Source organism: Mixophyes fleayi, chromosome 5 (assembly GCF_038048845.1).
Source record: "Mixophyes fleayi isolate aMixFle1 chromosome 5, aMixFle1.hap1, whole genome shotgun sequence".
Taxonomy (NCBI): domain Eukaryota; kingdom Metazoa; phylum Chordata; class Amphibia; order Anura; family Limnodynastidae; genus Mixophyes; species Mixophyes fleayi.
This window is the reverse complement of record NC_134406.1, coordinates 80,251,728-80,272,228: the sequence shown is the minus strand read 5'-3', so window position 1 is coordinate 80,272,228 and position 20,501 is coordinate 80,251,728.

Below are 20,501 nucleotides of genomic sequence, written 5' to 3'. Positions count from 1 at the left end.
AATATATCCAGACTTATATATGAGCCTATTTGATTGCTGTGCTAGAATGCCATATTGTGCGTATAACATTCTAGACATTAGAATCTGCTGCTGATTTGAAACATCTTCCTGATGTTCATCGGAATGCTCTGATCACATAGTGTTCCGAGGAGATTGTGCTGTAGTCAGATATGCCTCATGCATGTAAAAATGCATGAGGCATATCTGGAATGAAACTGTGGTGTAGATGGGTTTGCTGGGTAACAGGAAACCCCTTCCTAAGTACATGCCTGGCTTTTGCCATTAACAAAGTCCTTGTGCACACACCCTTAATACAATGATGTAAAAAAGAAGCTTATGGATAGTAAAAGTCAATGCAATGCGTTCCTAAAAAAATATTTTAATATCACTAAGGAACTAACCTCAAGCTTGTTAAAATCAAACTGTTTGTCTCACCCTTCTTCTACTTTACAATTTTTCACAAGCACCAATTATCACCTCGATCACACTGTGAAACTCTTCACTTCACCTGGTGCCTTTTCTCTGTTTTCAGTCTCAAGATTGCAAGCTCTTGAGCAAAGGATTTTCCACCAAGTTAAATTAATGATTATTTGTCTGTTACATATAGAGATATATCAATAAACAATAATATTAATACTGTGTAGCACAAATATTCTATTAGTTAATACTCTGATGTGGCAAAAAAGGAAATCAACATGTCTCACATTGTATTAATTATGATAAACTTTTAACTTTGCTCCTCTTTTTCACCCCTTACATTATTTCTATTTCGCTATCTAAGGGTTGAAAAAGAAAAGCTTCAGAAGGATGATTTGATCTAAGCAAAACTGTATGTACTTATTTTAGCAAATGATGCCCTGAAAATATATTTATTCATTAATTTTGCAGTACACTCATAAGCATGTCACAAAGAAGCAAATATATACAAAGATAAAAGAGCATGAAACATGACAAATTATACATAAAATATATTTTTGGAAGTAAAGTCTTTCATCTCCTTCCCTCATAAGGATGGTAGAGGTCTCAAATCATGTATAAATATTTAAGCTTTACTAATGTCAATGTAACTGAAAAATAGCTTTAGAGGTCTCACAGGACACAGAGCTTTTGTTACTATGGTCAGTTGAATGTCAAATATGATGTCCTCTTAAATTGTTCTGTAGCCACACTATAATAGTCATTTAAAAAATAATAAAGCCTTAGAACACATCCATTTATGATGTGTATCTATCATGTGAAATTTAAATGACATGATTGAAAGAAGAAGGTTTTACTTCAAATTACAGTGAAGTGATCATTCTGAATTTTAAATGTGGAAATAAAGAGTGGGTTTATGAGATTTACACAAAAGACAACACATAGACACTTGGACACTGTGTACTTACTTTGGGAACAAAGGTGAGATCCACCTAAATTCATCCATAAGCTAATTTAGAAGTCAAAAGCATTGACCTTCATTCTGGCATATTATAATTATTCTTTAGATTGTTGAGGATTGTTGAAGAGAAAAAAGTTGACTTTTTAAAAAGTTTCTGTAACACACCAGGCTCTCAGGTTCTGTTACTTATCTCTTCGCTGTCTTTCTAAGCTGTCCCTATAGTCCGCAGGCTTTGCTGGTGTCAGATCTCTCCACAGGATGCTGCTCAGTCTGTCTCCACTCCAGAGATCCATCCAAAATCAGTACATGGGCACTGCTATCTTGGATTCAGTCTCTGTCTCTCTCTGAGCCAATAGGAGTGCTGTTTCAGTTCAGCTGACTGTAGTCTCCAATCAGGTGATAACAGTTGTATAAAAGAACTTCCTGGAGCCCTTACCTGTTGCCAGTGAAAATTTGATTGTTCAGATGCCAACCTGCATCCCAGCAGTCTGCAGTCTTCTCAGTTATTCCTGCTCAGACAGTGCAGTCTGCAATCTAGTTGCAGTCTGGTCCAGCATTCCGGTTCCAGTTCGGTCCAGCATCCTGGTTCCAGTTCAGTCCAGCAATCCGGTTCCAGTCCGGTCTAGCAATTTGGTTCCAGTCTGGTGCAGCATTCTAGTCCAGCATTCTGGTTACATTATTTATTTTCAAAAGTCAAACAGAAATATACAGTGAACATAACAGTAAAGCCATTGGCCAAACATGAAGAATCACACTCAGTACAATGAGATTGCAAAATTACGTCCAGGTGGACTATAGGATGAGGAATGACCATTTTTTATGTTTTAACAAGCATTAATGAGAAAGTAGACTGTAGAGGGAGGTGGTGAGGGGGGCTGGCTAACAGCCACGAGGCCCAGACTTGGTTAAAGACCTGACCGTAAAGGTAGTAGGTGATCTTTTCTGTGGATGTAACATGTCAAATCTGTCATTTGAGGGAGGAGAGAGATGGGGCGGGGACGGGTAGGGGGGGGGGGGGGGGGGTGGGCAGTGCTTTTCTAGTTAAGAGCCGTAAGGGACTTGGTGGTTAGTTTCTTAGAAAACTTTTCAAGGTCTTGGGGAGGATGACTCAATAGAATACCCAGGGGTCCTTCTCAACAGGAACCTCGAAGGGGCTGTTTAAGTAGGCATGGACTGCACTTAGAAGGAGGCACTGATCTGACAGGTCCACCAAATGTGGAACATGGAGCCCCTCTGACCGCACCCCCGCCATCAGTCAGGTGAGGAGGAGGGGAACATTCTATGAAATCGAGTGAGTGTATAGTACAAACGACAGTACATTTTGTAGGAGGTTTCTTTGAGTTTGGTTGATATGGAGCTTTTGGCTATCCCCAGTCTCATGTCTTCCTAGGTTTCGTCATCTGGGGAGACCAAGGTCCCTTTCCCAGTCTTCTTTGTGGGATCTTGGAAAGGGAAGGACATTGACGAGGAAGATACTGTAGAGTTGAGAGATCATGCCCTTGTCTGGGGCGTGGTGCTTACAGAGATATTCAAAGGGGTGAGGTCTCGTAGCACATAGGGAGGCACCAGGGATCATAGGAAATGATTAATTTGAAAAAATATAAAGGGGCTGAGTGTCTGAAATGGATAGCGGCATTGGTGCTCCGTCAGCGGAAGTCGACCAGAAATTTGAGTGTAGTCCAGGTCCAGGAACGGTGACTCGTAGCAAAAAAGTCGAGGTGGGGGGGGGGGGGGGGGTACACAGGATTGTGTGGCAGGGAGGGCTGGCAAATTTTAGCCCAGGGGGCAACACTTGACTTACCAGCCTTTTGTAAAGGAAAAAAATGCAGGCAGTCCAGTGACCCAGCCCAAGGTAGTCAACAATGGGACTGGCCTGGGGGGCAGATGCCCTCCTGTCCCCCAGGCAAGTCAGCCTCTGGTCAGGGGAGATGTTACTGAGGTGAGTTTCAATTTTAAGGAGTGCGAACCCAAGTGCTTGGCATCAAATTAATAGTGGGAAGCAGATTGGAGAATGGGGGGGGGGGCGGTGTATAAGAGGTAAGTTCCAAAAGGGAGTGAGATTGGGTAAGGAGATGTAGGCCGACTCTATGTCTCGACAGGATGTGGAACTGGAGGAAGCATATGAGGTGACGATTTGGTAGAAATGGGACAGAATGGTGGCTAAGTGGTTAGCACTTCTGCCTCACAGCACTGGGGTCATGAGTTCAATTCCCGACCATGGTGTTATCTGTGTGGAGTTTGTATGTTCTCTCCGTGTTTGCGTGGGTTTTCCTCTGGGTACTCTGGTTTCCTCCCATACTCCAAAAACATACTAATAGGTTAATTGGCTGCTATTAAATTGACTATAGTCTGTCTCTCTCTCTCTCTCTCTCTCTCTCTCTCTCTGTCTCTGGCTGTGTATGTGTTAGAGAATTTAGACTGTAAGCTCCAATGGGGCAGGGAGTGATGTGAATGAGTTCTCTGTACAGCGCTCCGGAATTAGTGGCGCTCTATAAATAAATGGTGATGATGATGATAGGAATTCAGGTATAATATCTTAATGTAAGGTAGGCCCATCCGCTTCCTGGGATTGGCCATTTTAGGATGGTAGCCAAAATCCTTGCGGGTCTATGGTTCCATAAGAAGCAAGTAAGGGCCTTCTGAATGTTAGCAAGAAGAGAAGTGGGGGCAGCCATTGGTAGTGTTTGGAAGAGACTTATCCATTTCATCATCATCATCACTATTTATTTATATAGCGCCACCGATTCCGCAGCGCTGTACAGAAAACTCATTCACATCAGTCCCTGCCCCATTGGAGCTTACAGTCTAAATTCCCTAACATACACACACAGACAGATAGACTAGGGTCAATTTTGATAGCAGCCAAATAACTTACCAGTATGTTTTTGGAGTGTGGGAGGAAACTGGAGCACCCGGAGGAAACCCACGCAAACACGGGGAGAACATACAAACTCCACACAGATAAGGCCATGGTCGGGAATTGAACGCATTACCCCAGCTCTGTGAGGCAGAAGTGCTAACCACTTAGCCACCGTGCTGCCCAGTCAAAAGTACCTGTGGCAAGGTTGAGTCCGGAGCCAGAGGAAGATTGTACAAATCTGAGCACAGGGCTGCTACAGGGGCTGTGTCCCCGTATAATTTTAGGATAAGCAGAGGAGCTGCAGATCACGCCGGAGCCATGTCTGGGAGCACGACTTTACCGGGATCCAGGAGATAGTTGACTGGAACTGGTGAGTAGATAGTAGAATAGTCAGGAACAGAATCAGGTCTGGTACACAGGATATCAACACAGGAGAAGGAGAGCCGAGTTGGTACACAGGGAAATCCAATGAAGAGTAGACAGGAATGGAAACGGTCTGGTACACGGGGATACACTAAGCCGGCAGGAAACAACAGGAACAGGTAACATGGAAAACACAAGGGAGTAGAACACTAAGGTAAAGGTATTACCGGCAATCCTGCAAAGGATTAGCCGGCTATTTAAGGAGAGCAGAACCAATAGGCTGCAAGTGATAATGAGGAGCCAGGTGAGTGAGCTCAGAGAAACAGACTGGCCAGGTGAGGCATAACATAGAAATGACAGCATGAATGAGGGCAGATTCTGACAGAGAACAGACCTAACTGATCCTATCTAAGACCTATCTAATAGAATCTATCTAGCTAGCTAATATATCTGCCTATCTAATCTACCTAAACTATCTATCTCATCTATCTAAGAACTAAACTAATTACCTATCTAAACACCCAAGTGGCTATCTAATACCTACCAAACTACCTACCTACCTATCCCTAACTAACTATCTATCTACCTATCTCTATCTATCTATCTATCTATCTAGTTACTCTGACAGAGAGCCCAGCAAGTCATAACAATTGGACTGCTGTAATGGAGAGGTGGAGGGGTGCTAGGTTGTAGAGGGTTGTTTAGTAATGTTTGAATGCCGCTCTGATCGCTGTGGAGTCATGGAGGGTTTGGTTGTGTGAGTCCCGGATCGAACTGATATTCCAGTGTTTTCTAGCAGAGCAGAGGCGCAATGAGAGATTTTATCCTCCTTGCCGTCCCTCTCATAAAAGGATTGTTGAAGTAATTTAAGGCGCTAGGCTACTTGTTCAAAGGGAAGGAAGTCAAGGCTGGTCTTTGTTTCACAGAGGACAATCAGAGTTGCGGGTTCAGGGGCCGTTTAGTGTTGGGCTTCTAAGGCCTGGATATTCAGTGATAGCTTATTGGTCTTAATGAGAGTCTCTTTTTTCTTTCTAGAGGCCATCCTGAGCACGTGTCCCCTCAGAGTTTGGACTTGGAAATATCTGGGTGATCATTTAACTCAAAATATTCCTCCAGTCATGTTCTAAGATGGGATAATAAATATACATTGTGGCGTAGGGAGTCATTAAGGTGGGCAGAGTGAGAGGTCACAAAGGTTGATAGAGATGGGAGCGTGGTCCGACCAAATCATGGAGTATAGCGAATGGTAGGAGGGAGGCACGAGGAGGCGAGGGGAAGGGGGAAGGTGGAAGTGGAGAAGGCAGGGGATTGGCAGACAGCAGCGGAGTGTGTGTAAAGTAACGTAGCAGTGCATCATATCATCAAAACTGATTATGGTAGATTGGGATCAGGTAATAGTATGGGGTGGCAAAGTTTCCACTCTAGGATATCTTGTTCATTATACTAGTCCCCACAGCCCAAGGGGGTTAGGAAGAAGCCTGTGTTTTTTTAGTGTGGGGCTGCTAATCTTTGGGCGAACGGAGTTGGTTTTCACTATAGCATGCTCATATTCTCCCATTTAAAGTGGAAACCAGTCCAGGCTGTCTGGTGCGGGGGCTGGTTTAGGATTTGGGGATGGGGTTGTTCTGCCCATTTCAGCATCAGTTGTGTGGTACCAGGACCTCGACTGGGTCTAAAGGGACTGGGCTGGTTCTAGTATGGCAACTGCCTTAGCTCTAATAGGAAACAATTGTAGAGCAGTGGTGTTTCAGTGACAGACTATCACTAGTTACAGCTGCTTTGTGAACAGGATTATCCAGTTGGTGTCAATATTTAGAATTATTTTCACAAATCAGCTGATTCATTAATATATAATATGAATTTGATTCACAATTCTCATTGCATTAGCAACATTTGTAAAAATGAAAAAAACACTAACATTACAGTCCTTAATGGTATCTTCGCTGAGAGAGGAAATGATGCTGACCCCAATGCAGAGAGAGATAAGTTCTCAGCCAGAACAATATTCAAGGAAGTAGGACAAGATTAATAGTAATAACATTTGTTATAAAAAAGAGTGTGGGGAGGTTTTGGATGAAGGGGTGATCACAATTGAATGAAGGTAAGAACAGTTAAACATTAGTAGAATTAGGGGAATCATAGGTAAGCATTTTACATTTAGAAATACCCAGTTAATCAAGTTAGCATGCTTTTCATTAATGTTCAAATTTACAGTCAAAACACCTGAAATGTTCTATTATTTTTTATTGTGGCATAATCTTACCAAAATAGTTAAAGGCTCAGTATCTTAGTTGTTCCTGTAATTGATAGATCTCGATGACCTCGATACATGCATGACTCCTGAGATCTGTAAACAGCAATTCTGCACAATAAACCATTTCCAGAGTAAAGGACAGTGTTCACTCAGCAATCTGTTTACTGGGCTAAGCAACTCTCTCCCAGCAACTGTAGGGTTAAACAACTTGCAATTCTCTAATCAGCATCCATTTTAGGCAGTTTCAGTCGGCTTGTAGATAACTTTAAATACAGCAGATTTGACTGGAACAAACTCTACCTTTAACCAGTACTATAACACCTCTCAATAGCAATATTACAGTCGAGGTCAGAAGTTTTAATAATAATACAGTTTGATCTCTCACTTAAATAACTTGAACATAGCAAAGCAAAAGAAACTTATCTGTCTTCATATGAGTCCTGCTGTCATCTCATGGACAGTGGCAAGTTAGGTCATTTCCTATACTGCAAAGGTGCTTCTTTCTGGGCTGGCTGCAAACATCCCTCATGATAACAATTCAGACATAGATTCAGTGGCTTTTTATGGGAAGATCCTTCATTAGTTCAGCAAGCAGTCACACATCACTTCTCTCTCTAGCCAGTCCTTTTTTGGCTCCTCACCTTTTTTCCCAAGATTCTCCTGAAGTCTTCTATTACATTCTTGGGCTCTAGAGAGCAGCTTGGGCTGTAGTTTGCAGTCTGTCCACCCAAAAATGTTCAACAGAATTTTCATTTAACTCCCCAGAGGCACTCTGGGAAACTATCATTTTCTGAATGAGTGCATACAGTAATATACCTGTGATTTACAGGGTATTAAATTTCCCCTGCTGGAACAAAGATGAGACTCACAAAGTCTATAAAAGTCTTTTCAAAACAATTTTAACCTAATCTGCAAGTAAAATAATCAAACAAATTAACAAGACATACAAATTAGCGTTGTACTACTATCTGTATCTGGCAGGTAACATACCCTAGTGCTTCTCTCTGACCTGCTGAGGGCCACTGGCTCAAGTACATTGTCAAGTACATTGTCAGCATCAACATAGAAGTCAGTAGTTTGCAGTCTGTCCACCAAAAAATGACCGACATAATTTGCATTTAACTTCCCAGAGGCACTCTGAGGAGCTATAGGTTTCTGAATGAGTGCATACAGTAATATACCTGTGATTTACAGGGTATTACATTCACTCTCTCTGACTTCTTTCACTTACTATAAACCAGTGTTTCTCAAATCAGGTCCTCAGGGACCCCTAACAGTGCATGTTTTCCAGCTGGAGCACAGTTTTATTAATTATTGAATAACACATTTTAAAATATCTAAAGCTAGTACTAATTATTTTATTTGTGGTTCTTGAAGACACCTGGATAACATGCACTGTTATGGTTCCCTGAGGACCGGATTTGAGAAATGCTATTATAAACTTTCTCTTGCTTTAATTCACTGTCTGTTACATCTGTCTGATTCACTTTCTGTTATAACTAGAATCTTTCTCTCATGTTACCTCACTGTCTGCCACTTTATTCCTCCTTTGCAGACTTCTCTCATTACACTCCTTTATCTTCCATCTCACCCTGTTCTCTCCCTCAAGCAGATGGATCAGCCCAAATCACATCATTATCTGTTTTCATTCACTTTGTTCCACCATTGTTTACAAAGAACGTGTACTACAGAAATAACTTTCTCAAAAAAGCACTCTATTTCAAGCCATCAATAAAATAACTGTATATCTTTTTTCTGGATGCCTGTCAGAGGGGAGGCAATCATTTACATGTTTCTACTGCAGCATGGTAGCATAAGTGGGTCTGACTCATTAAGGAAAGTTAAGCAAAAAATTTAGTAAGTTTTCTTACCCAAGTTTTCTATACAAAACCATGTTGCAATGCAAGAGGTGCAAATGAGTTTATTATTTTGCACATAAGTAAAATACTGGCTGTTTGTTCATGTAGCACACAAATGCTTGATAGCTTATTTGTACACTGAAATTAAAAGTTGATCTAGGTCATGCCCTACCCCAACTATAAATCTGCCAGCACATTTTATATTTACCTCCCCCTCCAATGCAACATGGTTTTGCTTTACTTGCTTACTTTTGCTTAACTTTCCTTAATGAATCATGCCCAGTATATTTCCAAGTAGTCAATTTTAGAAATAAGTTCTACTTCAAGTATCAGGAGACATACCAGTAAGGTGTAGTCAGGGCTACCATCAGAAATCGTGAGTCCCAGTACAAATGAAGCATGGCCATTAGACCTCCCAATATGCCCTTTACATGCTTAATAGTCGTACCCACATGCCATCAGATCTCCCCACATGGCCCCTTAAACTTACAGGTCAAGACTCCTCCACTGTCACTGGTTTTAATGAAAGATCCAATTTTGCAATGCAGACTGTGACTTGCAATTGCAGCAATGTATCCAGAGCACTTCCTCTGTGCAGTGGGAACATTAGTGTGACATCAGGTCACACGGTCACTTAACTGCACATGTCACTGGTGCGTTTGGGGTGATTTTCACTAGTGTGGCAGGGGCAGCATTTCCCCAATGAGGTCAGTGACTTGCTGGCGCCAGGATCATTGATGCACAATGGGCCCTCTTTTCAGATCGGGCCCCTTATACTAGTTCTACCAGTACCCCCCGTATGGCGGCCATGGGTGTTATATAAATCATATTGATGTTAATTAGGTAACACTTTTTGAATGGATTTCCTGTTGATTGTGTGTGTGATATTACACACTTTCCTGTAGTATAATGACATTCAAGTCAATTCAATTCAAGTAGTGGCTAATCCTAATTTAACAATTCCAACCAATTAGAAGACTGACAAAGAAAATCCAGGGTCAGGAGCCACAGGCAAATATCATAAAATTGACTGAAAGCAAGTGCTAAGATCAGATATTTACGTAGGTTTGCGTCATCTTTTAAATACTTCTACAGAAGATCAGAGTATTGGTATTGCAAAAGGTTTAAGTTGCAAAGGATTTCAAGAGGTCTCAGGGTACATTTACTTTTGCTGTTCAAGGAGATAGAATTTAGTGTGTGGTAGTTCTCAGGACCAAACATTCTCTTAAGTAAGTGGCACCCTAATTATTTAGTGTTTAGAAGCTGCGCATGCAAATAAATAAGTAAACAAATCATCCATTTTACAGACAGCCAGTATAAGGAAGGTATAATATTGAAGCAATTGAGTGGGTTGTCCCACACATTATTGAGTGTGAGTTTTTCTCACATCAATTAAAGGATATAGTATTACATTCATATAATCATCAATACATAAATCTTTATAATCATCCTCTAATTAATGCATGCTCTGTATGCAGACCAAAACAATTGTACCTGTATTGTAATGCTTACTAGAATGTCCTCTGTTTTGTATTTTGGTCACCAGAATGCCCTTTGTTTTGTATGCTAGGCGCTAGAATTTCCTTTGTCTTCTATAGTAGCCACTAGAACATTCTCTTTTGTTTATGTCACCCAGCAGAATGAACATAAGAATATCCTTTATTTTCTGTACTGGCCACCAGAAATCGCTTTGTTTTGCATATTATTTAACAGAACTTTAAGGTTGCTACGAGAATGTTCTCTGCAGTAAATACTATAGAATTAGAGAACAGAAATGCTCATGACAACGATGCACCTAAAAGTAAAGTAAGACAAAAGCAAAAAATATGTGACAGTGTGCAAACATCATTTAAAAGCATTAAACAGGGGAAAATACTCCCCATGATTCTCTAAATAATGTGAGCAATTTCAAATAAGTACAATGCTATAAGCCTATTAATTACCATAACACCTATTTTTTTTCTACTGGTAATCATAGCCAAAATGTTTGCTTGCTGGAAATAATTCCTCTTGCATTATTCAAGAATTAAAGGGAAACATGAATGTAATGATACTTTATTACATGTGTTTGTACTTTGTAATGTTTATATTATATTGCTACTTAAAAATATGATTATACCTGATTGGTGTAAAAGGTGTCTCATTGAAAGTGTTGCATTAAAAGCAAAATGCTGCTCACCTTTCACAATTAGCCAGGCAGACTACATACTGTGTGCGCAGAAGAGACAGGCTGCCTATAAACCCATACTAAACAAAAGAAATAGAATATCTTCACTACAGCAAATACTCCAAGAAACATGTAAACATGTAAAATTAGCTTCATTAAAAGGAAGCAAAATAAAGACAGACAAATAAACCCTATCATACTTATAGACTAGTTACATGAGTCCTTGATCATAGGTACAAATAATAAAAATACAAATGCATAAAAATAAAATGGATGTAATAAATCAATGTAAATCTTTTTAATGAGGGTATAGATGAGTTTGTGATATATGTTTTGGATACATGGGTGCTGTGGAAATGATATCTAATGGTGGGAACTACAGCATATAAATAATAGTATTACTCGTGGAATTCTCCAAAGAGAAACTTTTATCAAAGGCGTGACATTCCAATCTATCTGTTTTACTGAACCATAAAGGAGAGATGTGTAAAAATATGTTTATTATCACAATTTCATGCCTCCTAACATTTCCTGTACATAAATAGTGGCAGGGGGCATGGCCACATCATGATGAGGGCTTGGCCATGGCACGATGGTGTGGGACCACATTACAATGGCGACATGGCCATGCCTATCTCTTGTGAAGACCTAGGCTACCCCTTACCCCCGTTCTCTCCAAACACACATTGACAAACCACATTGACTGTGCATGCTGCACCCATTCCCCTCTGGTCTGCTATGCAGAGCAGCAGTGAATGGAACAAACCTAGCAACTTTCCCATCATGAGACTGACATGACTGTGGATAGAGGAGATCCCTAAAATTAGGACTGTACCGCCTAAATTAGGACAGTTGGGAAGTATGCTGTTTTGCTTTTATACTTTCCCTCTTAGTTATGTTCCTATCTGTTGGAAATCTACTGTAAACCAATTGTCATGAGAATTCAACCTTTCACTATTAACCAGTGGCCAAGGTTACCAACCAGTGATTTTTGTTTTTACGGAGAACTATATCAAAATGTACTGATGGCTCATTATTTACTGACATATTATTATGCTATATTAAAATTATTAAAATTAAAATTGATTATAATATATTAAAATTTCCACATAACTGAAAGGAGGAGCAGAATCTACACAAATAAGGGGCTCAGGGATTATAATTGAAGGGTTCTGGAAAATTATGTCATGTTCTACCTAACTTGAAACTTGCCCGTTGCAAAACAATAGGCACTAGTGAAATATACCATTACAAAATAAACATGAAAAATAAAAAATATAATTCTCAGATGAAAAAATGCAGTTTAGTTAAGTTGAATTATATTTCATCTTAAATAAAATATTATTTTGAGTAATAAAACTGTCTTGTCTTCCTGAAAGTTTAGTATAGAATCCCTCCGATTGGACAATCAATCTCTATTTGTTTTATATCATATTTAAAACATGTTATGGGTAATTTCCCAATCTCTCTGAAATGATACTGTTTTATCCTGGGAGAAAGTACTTTCATTAGTTAGTTATATATAATTCAAGGACCCGGATCAGAGATCTACTTATTATTCCATTTTTGACCTTCAAAGTTAAAATATTTAACTAACACATATGAGAAGCATATTTGAAGAGACCTCTGTGTGTATATGAGTAAAATAAAATAGTCACATCTGTGCTCACATTTTAGTTAACGCAATATATTTTATTAGTTGTTACTGGCCTTTCGAAGGCAGGGATTGTCTGCATTAATATGCATAAGAACAGCTGACAGTACAATGTTCTCTCAAACTACAAAATTAGTCATATAAAGCTGAATTTCTTAGAAGTAGAATATTTCCTGGAATCATTTCTTTCATTTGTTTTCCATGTACAATATAATAATTTAACTTGCTTGGAAGCTTGATGAAATGAAACAAAAATGTAGACCATTCCTTCTTTATATTGATTACATGTCATAACAGTAGTCAGAACCAGCAAATGCTTTAATGTGATCAGGACCCAATGGGAAAATAAACGTTATTCACAGGGCATGTATTTATTTGTTTGTTTATTCATTTAATTATATTGTTTTTTCTTTATAGAGAACTTTGGTAGACTGAAATATTGTCATAGAAATTATTAAAATAGCAGAACCAAGTCACCCAGCTGTCAATTTATCATGAAAAGTGGCAGAACATGTGCTTAAGTTTAACAAGTATTACATGACATCCTTTTAGAACAAATAATATTATTATTATGCAGAAGAAATAAGTGTCATAATAGTGCTGAATTGTTAATAATTAGTATGAAAACAAAAACACTTTTTGCTAAAACGTAAAGACCACTACATCAAAATATGGGTTAGCTTGCAGAAGTTTATCAGTACTGAAGATATTTGAGAACAGTTTTGACCATGGAGGGAGATATTTTTGTTTTTGCAGCAGACTTCCTATCGGTGATCCCTTTGAGCCTTACTACCCTGGACAGCATGAAGCAAGTTTTATGGAAAGTAAGGACTTCTGTCACTTCTAATGTGATGTAAATCATTTTGCATGGCTTAGAATCCCTGCAGCACCACAGAAAATCAATAACATTTATGCCCAAGCTTCATTACTGCCAGCTCATTTACATGTCTTGTACTGCAAAAATAATATATGTAGATAGGGAATCCCTACAACATATGTTCAATGCAATTAGCAAAGCATTCCTAAATACAACGTTTAGGAAATTGCAGAGTCCCTTTCTGAAGGCCCTAATAGCGCAAAGGTGTTTACGTTACATATGACTCCAAACCTGCATAACTAAACCGCATATTTAAACTGGTTTTCGTGGATCTTACACATTGCTAAATACATCATTACACCTCTCTGGCAGCAGGTATCAATGTCCATAAACTGCCCAGATCTGCCATCACCCTGCATATAGTTTGCTTGTTCCACATTTTGCTGTACACACCAACGTGCAGTTCTGTAAAAATAAGTGTATGGTCCACAAATGTATGTCAGGGCACTTGCACTTTTCCTTTCCATTCCAAAATTAACCGTAGCATCCTCTACTTTGAGACATTTTCATAGCAGCCTCCAGTTGGCAACTGTGTAAAAGTGTAAAATACCTATTTATCACATTTACATGTACAAAGACATCTTATATAAAGATTTAAAATATATTTTCACAATACATAATATTTCCATGATGATATTATCAATACACGGTCTTATTTACTTTGCTTTTGAAAAAGTGCATTTGGATGGTCCACCTTGCGCTTGTCAAGGTGTGTAGAGAGGTGGAAACATCGCCAGAGAAGGCCGAACTCCTACCTCTTCATGAACCACTCTTTCCATTCAAAAGTATTTTCTGTTTTTCCCCTAAAATACTGCTTGATGTAACCTTATTTAAGGTTTAAATTAATCGTGAGTGAGGGTATATCAGTACTGCTATAATATATGATTTTATATTACATGAGCAAGAGTATATTGGTATTGTTTTATTATTTGTGTAAATTTTGTGTGTGTGAAGCTTTTCATTATATTGCCTAAAATGCAGCAAAAGTGCAACATGGAGGTGCAAAATGGGACCCATTAAATGTATAGGATGAAATACAAAGACCTCTAGCTCTGATTTGATACAAAATTCAGGAACTTTTGCAGTGTGGAAATATCCGTGTGCCTCTCTGAACTGCAAGAAGATGCCCCTAAACATGCCCCCCACTCATTTATCTCATTTCAATAATCACACCCTGCACAAAAAGAAATCTCATTTTGCTCTGCTCAGAAAACCCCCTGTAAGGAACGTCTTGACTCAGCTCAATTCCTTCCTTCAATCTGCTCCAAAAACCCATAGGAATTGACGCCTACCAAGGTGTACTTGTGAAAATCTAAGTTCGTGGCAGAACCAAAGCTGATATTAAGTTTTGCACTTTGCAAATTAATCTCTACATTATTACAGGATAATCAGAATGAAATGAAACATTCTGCCATTGATATCTTGGTAGCACAGATCTATAAGTTTAAAGATCAAGGGGTATAAATATTATTGTGCAGCGGTAATACTCATTATGTATCGCTGCAAATTGCAGTGATATATAATGCAGTACTGCTGCTATTTATTATGCTGGGCCTGCTGAGGAAGCCGTGGCAAAGACCCCCACAGCTGTTTTCTCAGTATTTATGGCTGTCGCAGTTTGCTAAACAGACCCCCAAGTAAACCCATTGTTACATGTTAAGTTATATCAAAGCTTGTGTATTAGTAAAGTAAAAATTATACCTGAAATAAATTAAATGTTTCAGCTTAGCTAAACCTGTCCTTCAAGATTTGTGGCATATTCCTTTGGTGAAAGCAAAGTATTAGGAAGACTTCCTTAATTAGCCCTTTTAAGCCTCATATTACACTCAAGTAAAAAACTGAGCAAGTTATCATTTAAAAAGTAACCAATACACTATAATAAATCAATCAGTGCAATGTGAACCATCAGTATGTCAGTTTACCTTCTAACAATGTGTAAAATTATAATTTATTATTTTAGTAGTTGTAAATTCTTGTACCTTACAGAATATTGCATTGCACTGTACATATACATTAGGTTTAATTGACTATATGCTGTTTGTTTAGAGTTTATATAAAATGATAAACAATATTATTTACACCTTACAACACATTGGTCACATTACTGTTTTTAATCTGCAATTTTCAATGGTTTTCTAAAGATCAATACAGGTCACTGCCAGCCCTAAGATCAGTACATTTATCTTCTGAAATACTCTATACCACTGTGAATGTACCGATAATTAGGTGACAGAATGTCTGGGCGAGCAGGAGACAAAGATTAGTGTTGTAAGGTGCTCCGATCTTAGTCAAACACATCTTAATAAGACACTTCACTTCATAAATAGGAATAGTTCTTTACTGGAAATTGGAGTCAATAAATTGTGAAGCTCAGTGGTTGAACAATGACAGATGATGTTAAAGGTTGTAGAAGGAGCATCTATCTCATTACAGCCTTCCCCAGTCCAAGACCTGTAACACCACCTCTACATGTCTGATCCATGGTCCACATTATCACCCATTGCTAAACAGAATTATTTTATGAGACTCTGGAATGAAGGAATGAATGAATGAAGGTGCAGAGGTGCAGAATCTGACTGATTGTACTGCAGTCTTTGGGGTAATAGAAATTTCTAAATAGATATTTACTTTTACAATAGACATGACCATTGATGTGATTAAGAGTTTAAAAGGGAATTCTTATCATGCTTAACTCCCATCAGCAGTCATTTTGCAGGTGTCTAGGAGCTGTGCTTTGTTTGCTATTCTTGATTGACTATAAATAATACTCATCATCATCATCATCATTTATTTATATAGCGCCAACATATTCCGTAGCACTTTACAATTGGGGACAAACATAGTAAACTAATAAACAAACTGGGTAAAACAGACAAAGAGGTGAGAAGGCCCTTCTCGCAAGCTTACAATCTATGGGACAATGGGAGTTTGACACATGAGGCTAAGGCTAAGTCTACATTTTGCATATCCGCCCAGCCAGGCTGCAAAGGTAAAAGTGACTCATTGGCTAAATGATCCTGTCACACAACAATGTTGGTCAGGGGGTAGTTGTCTTGTGTGAAATTGTGTAACGGGTGGTAATAGGGTAAGGTAGTGAGGTTAAGAGGGTGGTTGAGGAATGTTATAAGCTTGTCTGAAAAGGTAGGTTTTCAGAGAACACTTGAAAGTTTGTAGACTAGAGGAGAATCTTATTGTGCGAGGGAGAGAATTCCATGAAGTGGGTGCAGCCCGAAAAAAGTCCTGTAACCGGGATTGGGAGGATGTAATGAGAGTGGATGAGAGACGCTGATCTTGTGCAGAACGGACTCCATCAAGGTTTCCAACTACACAAAGCAGTTGTTGTCATTAGTAAGTAAGGGTAGGACTGAACCATTCATTTTATTCTCACGTTTATATATGGCAATTAAAAATGTTTTGCTTAGTTGTCTTTTAAAATGTATGTAATTTAACTTCAAAAAGTAAATACATTTTTTAATGTGATGATTTGATTTAGATGCAATTAAATATGCTTATGATCTGACTTGTTTAATGCACATTATGAGAAATGATGGGTCACCATCTATAATATTTTGCAGATATGCAACTCTTCTACACCTAACCTGCTTAGACCACTACAGTCTATGAGGCCTATTTATCAAGGCTGAACCCATGCGGAAACATCTTTTCTGTATGGTGTAGGCATTTTTAAGTATGTCAGCAATTTAACAAAACCCTAATGTAGGACGTATCAAAGATATCTTCTGCATTAGCAAAGTACCACAAAATGCTGATCACTGGATATCATGGGGACTGCAGTCTGGTTAAATTTATTAAGCTTCAAAAAGCTTAGTTTAGTCATTTAATCCTATGGGGAGAGCACCACAGGAGAGGGATCTTTGGCAGCCTTCCTGATCTCCCCTGCGTTAATGAACAGAATTGACTCTTGCTTGTGCATGCGCAGTAAAAAGCCCAGTATAGAACCCGTAGATTTCATTAGAACAGAGTCATCGCTGGTACAGCCTCCTATTCTATGCACTGTAACAACATGACTTTAATAGTAAATTGCTCCGTTAAGTCGTCTGTCATTGCTGCAATGACAGATGATAATTAACGAGGCAAAATTGCGAATCATGTTAAATAGTCCCCTATAACACAAGAATTACAGTATACATATAAAGCATAAAAAAGAATAATTGTACTGTGCTGTTACAACAGCCACAAATGTCATAAATATTGTAAATACATTTTTCACATTTGTTATTGTCTCACTATTTGTTATTATTATGAATTACTTTATTCAGGATAAGCTGTAGCACTGTTATTTTGTTTTACATTTTTCTAGAAATAAGGATTAGCAAACACCTCTTATTAACATCCTGCTTATCTACTTATAAAACCCATGTGCCATTTTTAAATAATTTTCCATGGAACATGCCAAAATCAACTAATCTTATTTGTTTTTTTTGTAAAACTCTGAATCATTCTTGCTGCCCTAATTTCCAGCTTCCTACGCTCAGGCGTATGCAATTTTCTGGTATATAAACAACTTATAATAAATACAACCACAGCTCTGCTTTTACTTAATATTTTATTATTATTATTATTATTATTATTGTTATTATTAGTTAGTCAAGCATACAGCTGAAGTATTTGCTCTTGCGCCATATTGCCTTGTTGCCCAATGCTATTTGAGTGCATTTTTTTACACAGTATCCTCTCCTTTCCATTCCATGGGCTCCACCCAGTTACATTTCTCTGACCTCTGAGGTATAGTATAGTGTCTGTGTACAGTCTATATAAATTTGATTACTCAAACTAACAATTTAATTAGGTTAATCAAACTAACAATTCAAATGAAATGAAAGTTGTGTTCAAGGCCTGGGTTATTTGAAAGAGAAGAGGAAAGAGGACCAATATTAAAAATAAATGTTAATAACAAGTCAAAGTCAGTCATAAAGTATTTATAAAGAATGTATATTCGGGCCAAGCTCCACAATTCATATCTTCATTTCCTGTGTATAATGTCAATGAGGCTCATTTAGGACTGTGCAAGAATAGAAGTGATGTTGCACCATCTGAAGGGAGCATTCCTACTTTTTCACCTATATTCAAACATAGCCAGCTATTTTTAAAATAATAAATAAAAGGGCATGAAGGCTTCATTTTGAGGAATTGGTTGGGCTGGGGTATCCACCTCTGAGACGGTGGATATCAGGTCTTGTTATACACTTTTAATGAGACACATTCTGCACCTTGCTGATGCACTTTGTGGACAAATATTTATTACACTACTTAAGTGGTGGTGGTGGATTGGGTTTTGAAGTGACATTTCAGTATTTCCACCGAGTGCACTTTCAGGTAGATCTGCAAACCACAAAGCTAAGCTCAGATTGACTTGCCAATGATTGACTTGACAGTACCAAGGACCAGAAAAGTATCACTGGCATTGAAATGGGCTTGGAATGGTAACTGCCATTGTAGAAATAAGTAAGCACTGTTGGTCCACATTGTTTTCCAGTTCACAAAGGAGCCTCAGTGTTGCAATTCTGGGGTATCTTTTCTTCAGGTCCCACAAGTGAAAATGTGTTAACACTGACCATAATGATAGTTGCTAAAAATTGATATAAAAGTATGCCCACAAGAAGGTATTACCTTAGGTATAGAAGTTCATATACTGAGATACAGTGATCAGATTACCAACTGAGGCTAAGAGCAACCTGGGTGCCATGGAGGTGGTGGCCGTTCAAATTTGTTCATACCGGTTTATGTGAAAGGAATTTATATCACTTCCTGTACACTTAATAATTTGGGTGTCAATCAATGGTAGGAGTAGAAAGAAAAAAAAAATGATGTGGTCTTTAGTGCGTAATTGTCCATTTACACCAACTTTGATTAGTTTATTTCATGTTTGATTAGTGAAAGCAAATATCAAATTGTTTTTTATGGGTTGGAACACATTTTTGCCAACTGCACCATATGCTTCTGTTTGTAGAGATGCCAGTTTAGATACTTCACAAGTTATACTGAGTTTTCCCTGAATATACTTTAAAGAGAGACAAAATTCCTATTTGAAGCCAACATATATTTTCTTATTTTTCTTATTTAGAATATTTTCTGGTCAATGGCTGATCTGTAAGTTAACATCCACAAACCTCTACATTGTTAATCCTATTATAAAAAGCTTAAGATGCATGAGATCACTATGTCAATTGGCAAAATTCATTATTACAGTATGAGTTGTTACAGCAAAAGGTGCATAAGAGCCAAGCAGTAGAAAACACATCTGTTATTTTGTAAACCTATAAAACTCTTGCTGATTTGAAATCAGTCTCACAGTCCTCATGGAGTCTCTGAAACAGATGTGAGTCATTTGCCATCAAATACAATTTTCAATGCTTAATACCCAGCTCTTACTGGCTTGAAAGCAGAAGGTTTTAATAACATATGAAACAAAAAACACTACATTTTTATTAACATACTAAACATGGTGGGGCTCATTTAGAGCTGGACATATGTCAATTTTTGTGTAAGATATACATTCCACTGCTGTGCATGCCCACAAAAACACATATGCATATGTCCAGTTAAATGCAAAATATATTACCAGTGGAACACAAACAAAGGAAACTTTCCTTCATTCACTTCATTCACGGCCGGAGTGATTAGAAATACACACACAGATGGGGTGTAGTATATGCTCTGAGTTTATCAAAACAAATCATCATTTACCTATAATGTTTCAGTCACGTAGACATTTTAGCACTGCGCAAGTGTGAATCACAAAATGCAACATCAACAGATATTACAAAGAACAAAAAAAGATATACATGTCATTTGATACTGGACATACCTGTTACAAATCATAGTTGTAGTTCTTGGATGTCCTTGCAACTTGCAAATAAAACTAAGATCTATTGCTTTTCAACACATATAGTTTTTCTCACATTTAAACTATAATTAAAATGTGAAGCACTCTTAAAGGTATAAAACACATACATACATATATACTTAGAGAGAGGGCTACTGCCATCCACTGTCCAAAGTTAATATTGTACCTGTCTAAAGCAGTGTTTCCCAACTCAAGGACCCCCAACAGCTCATGTTTCTGTC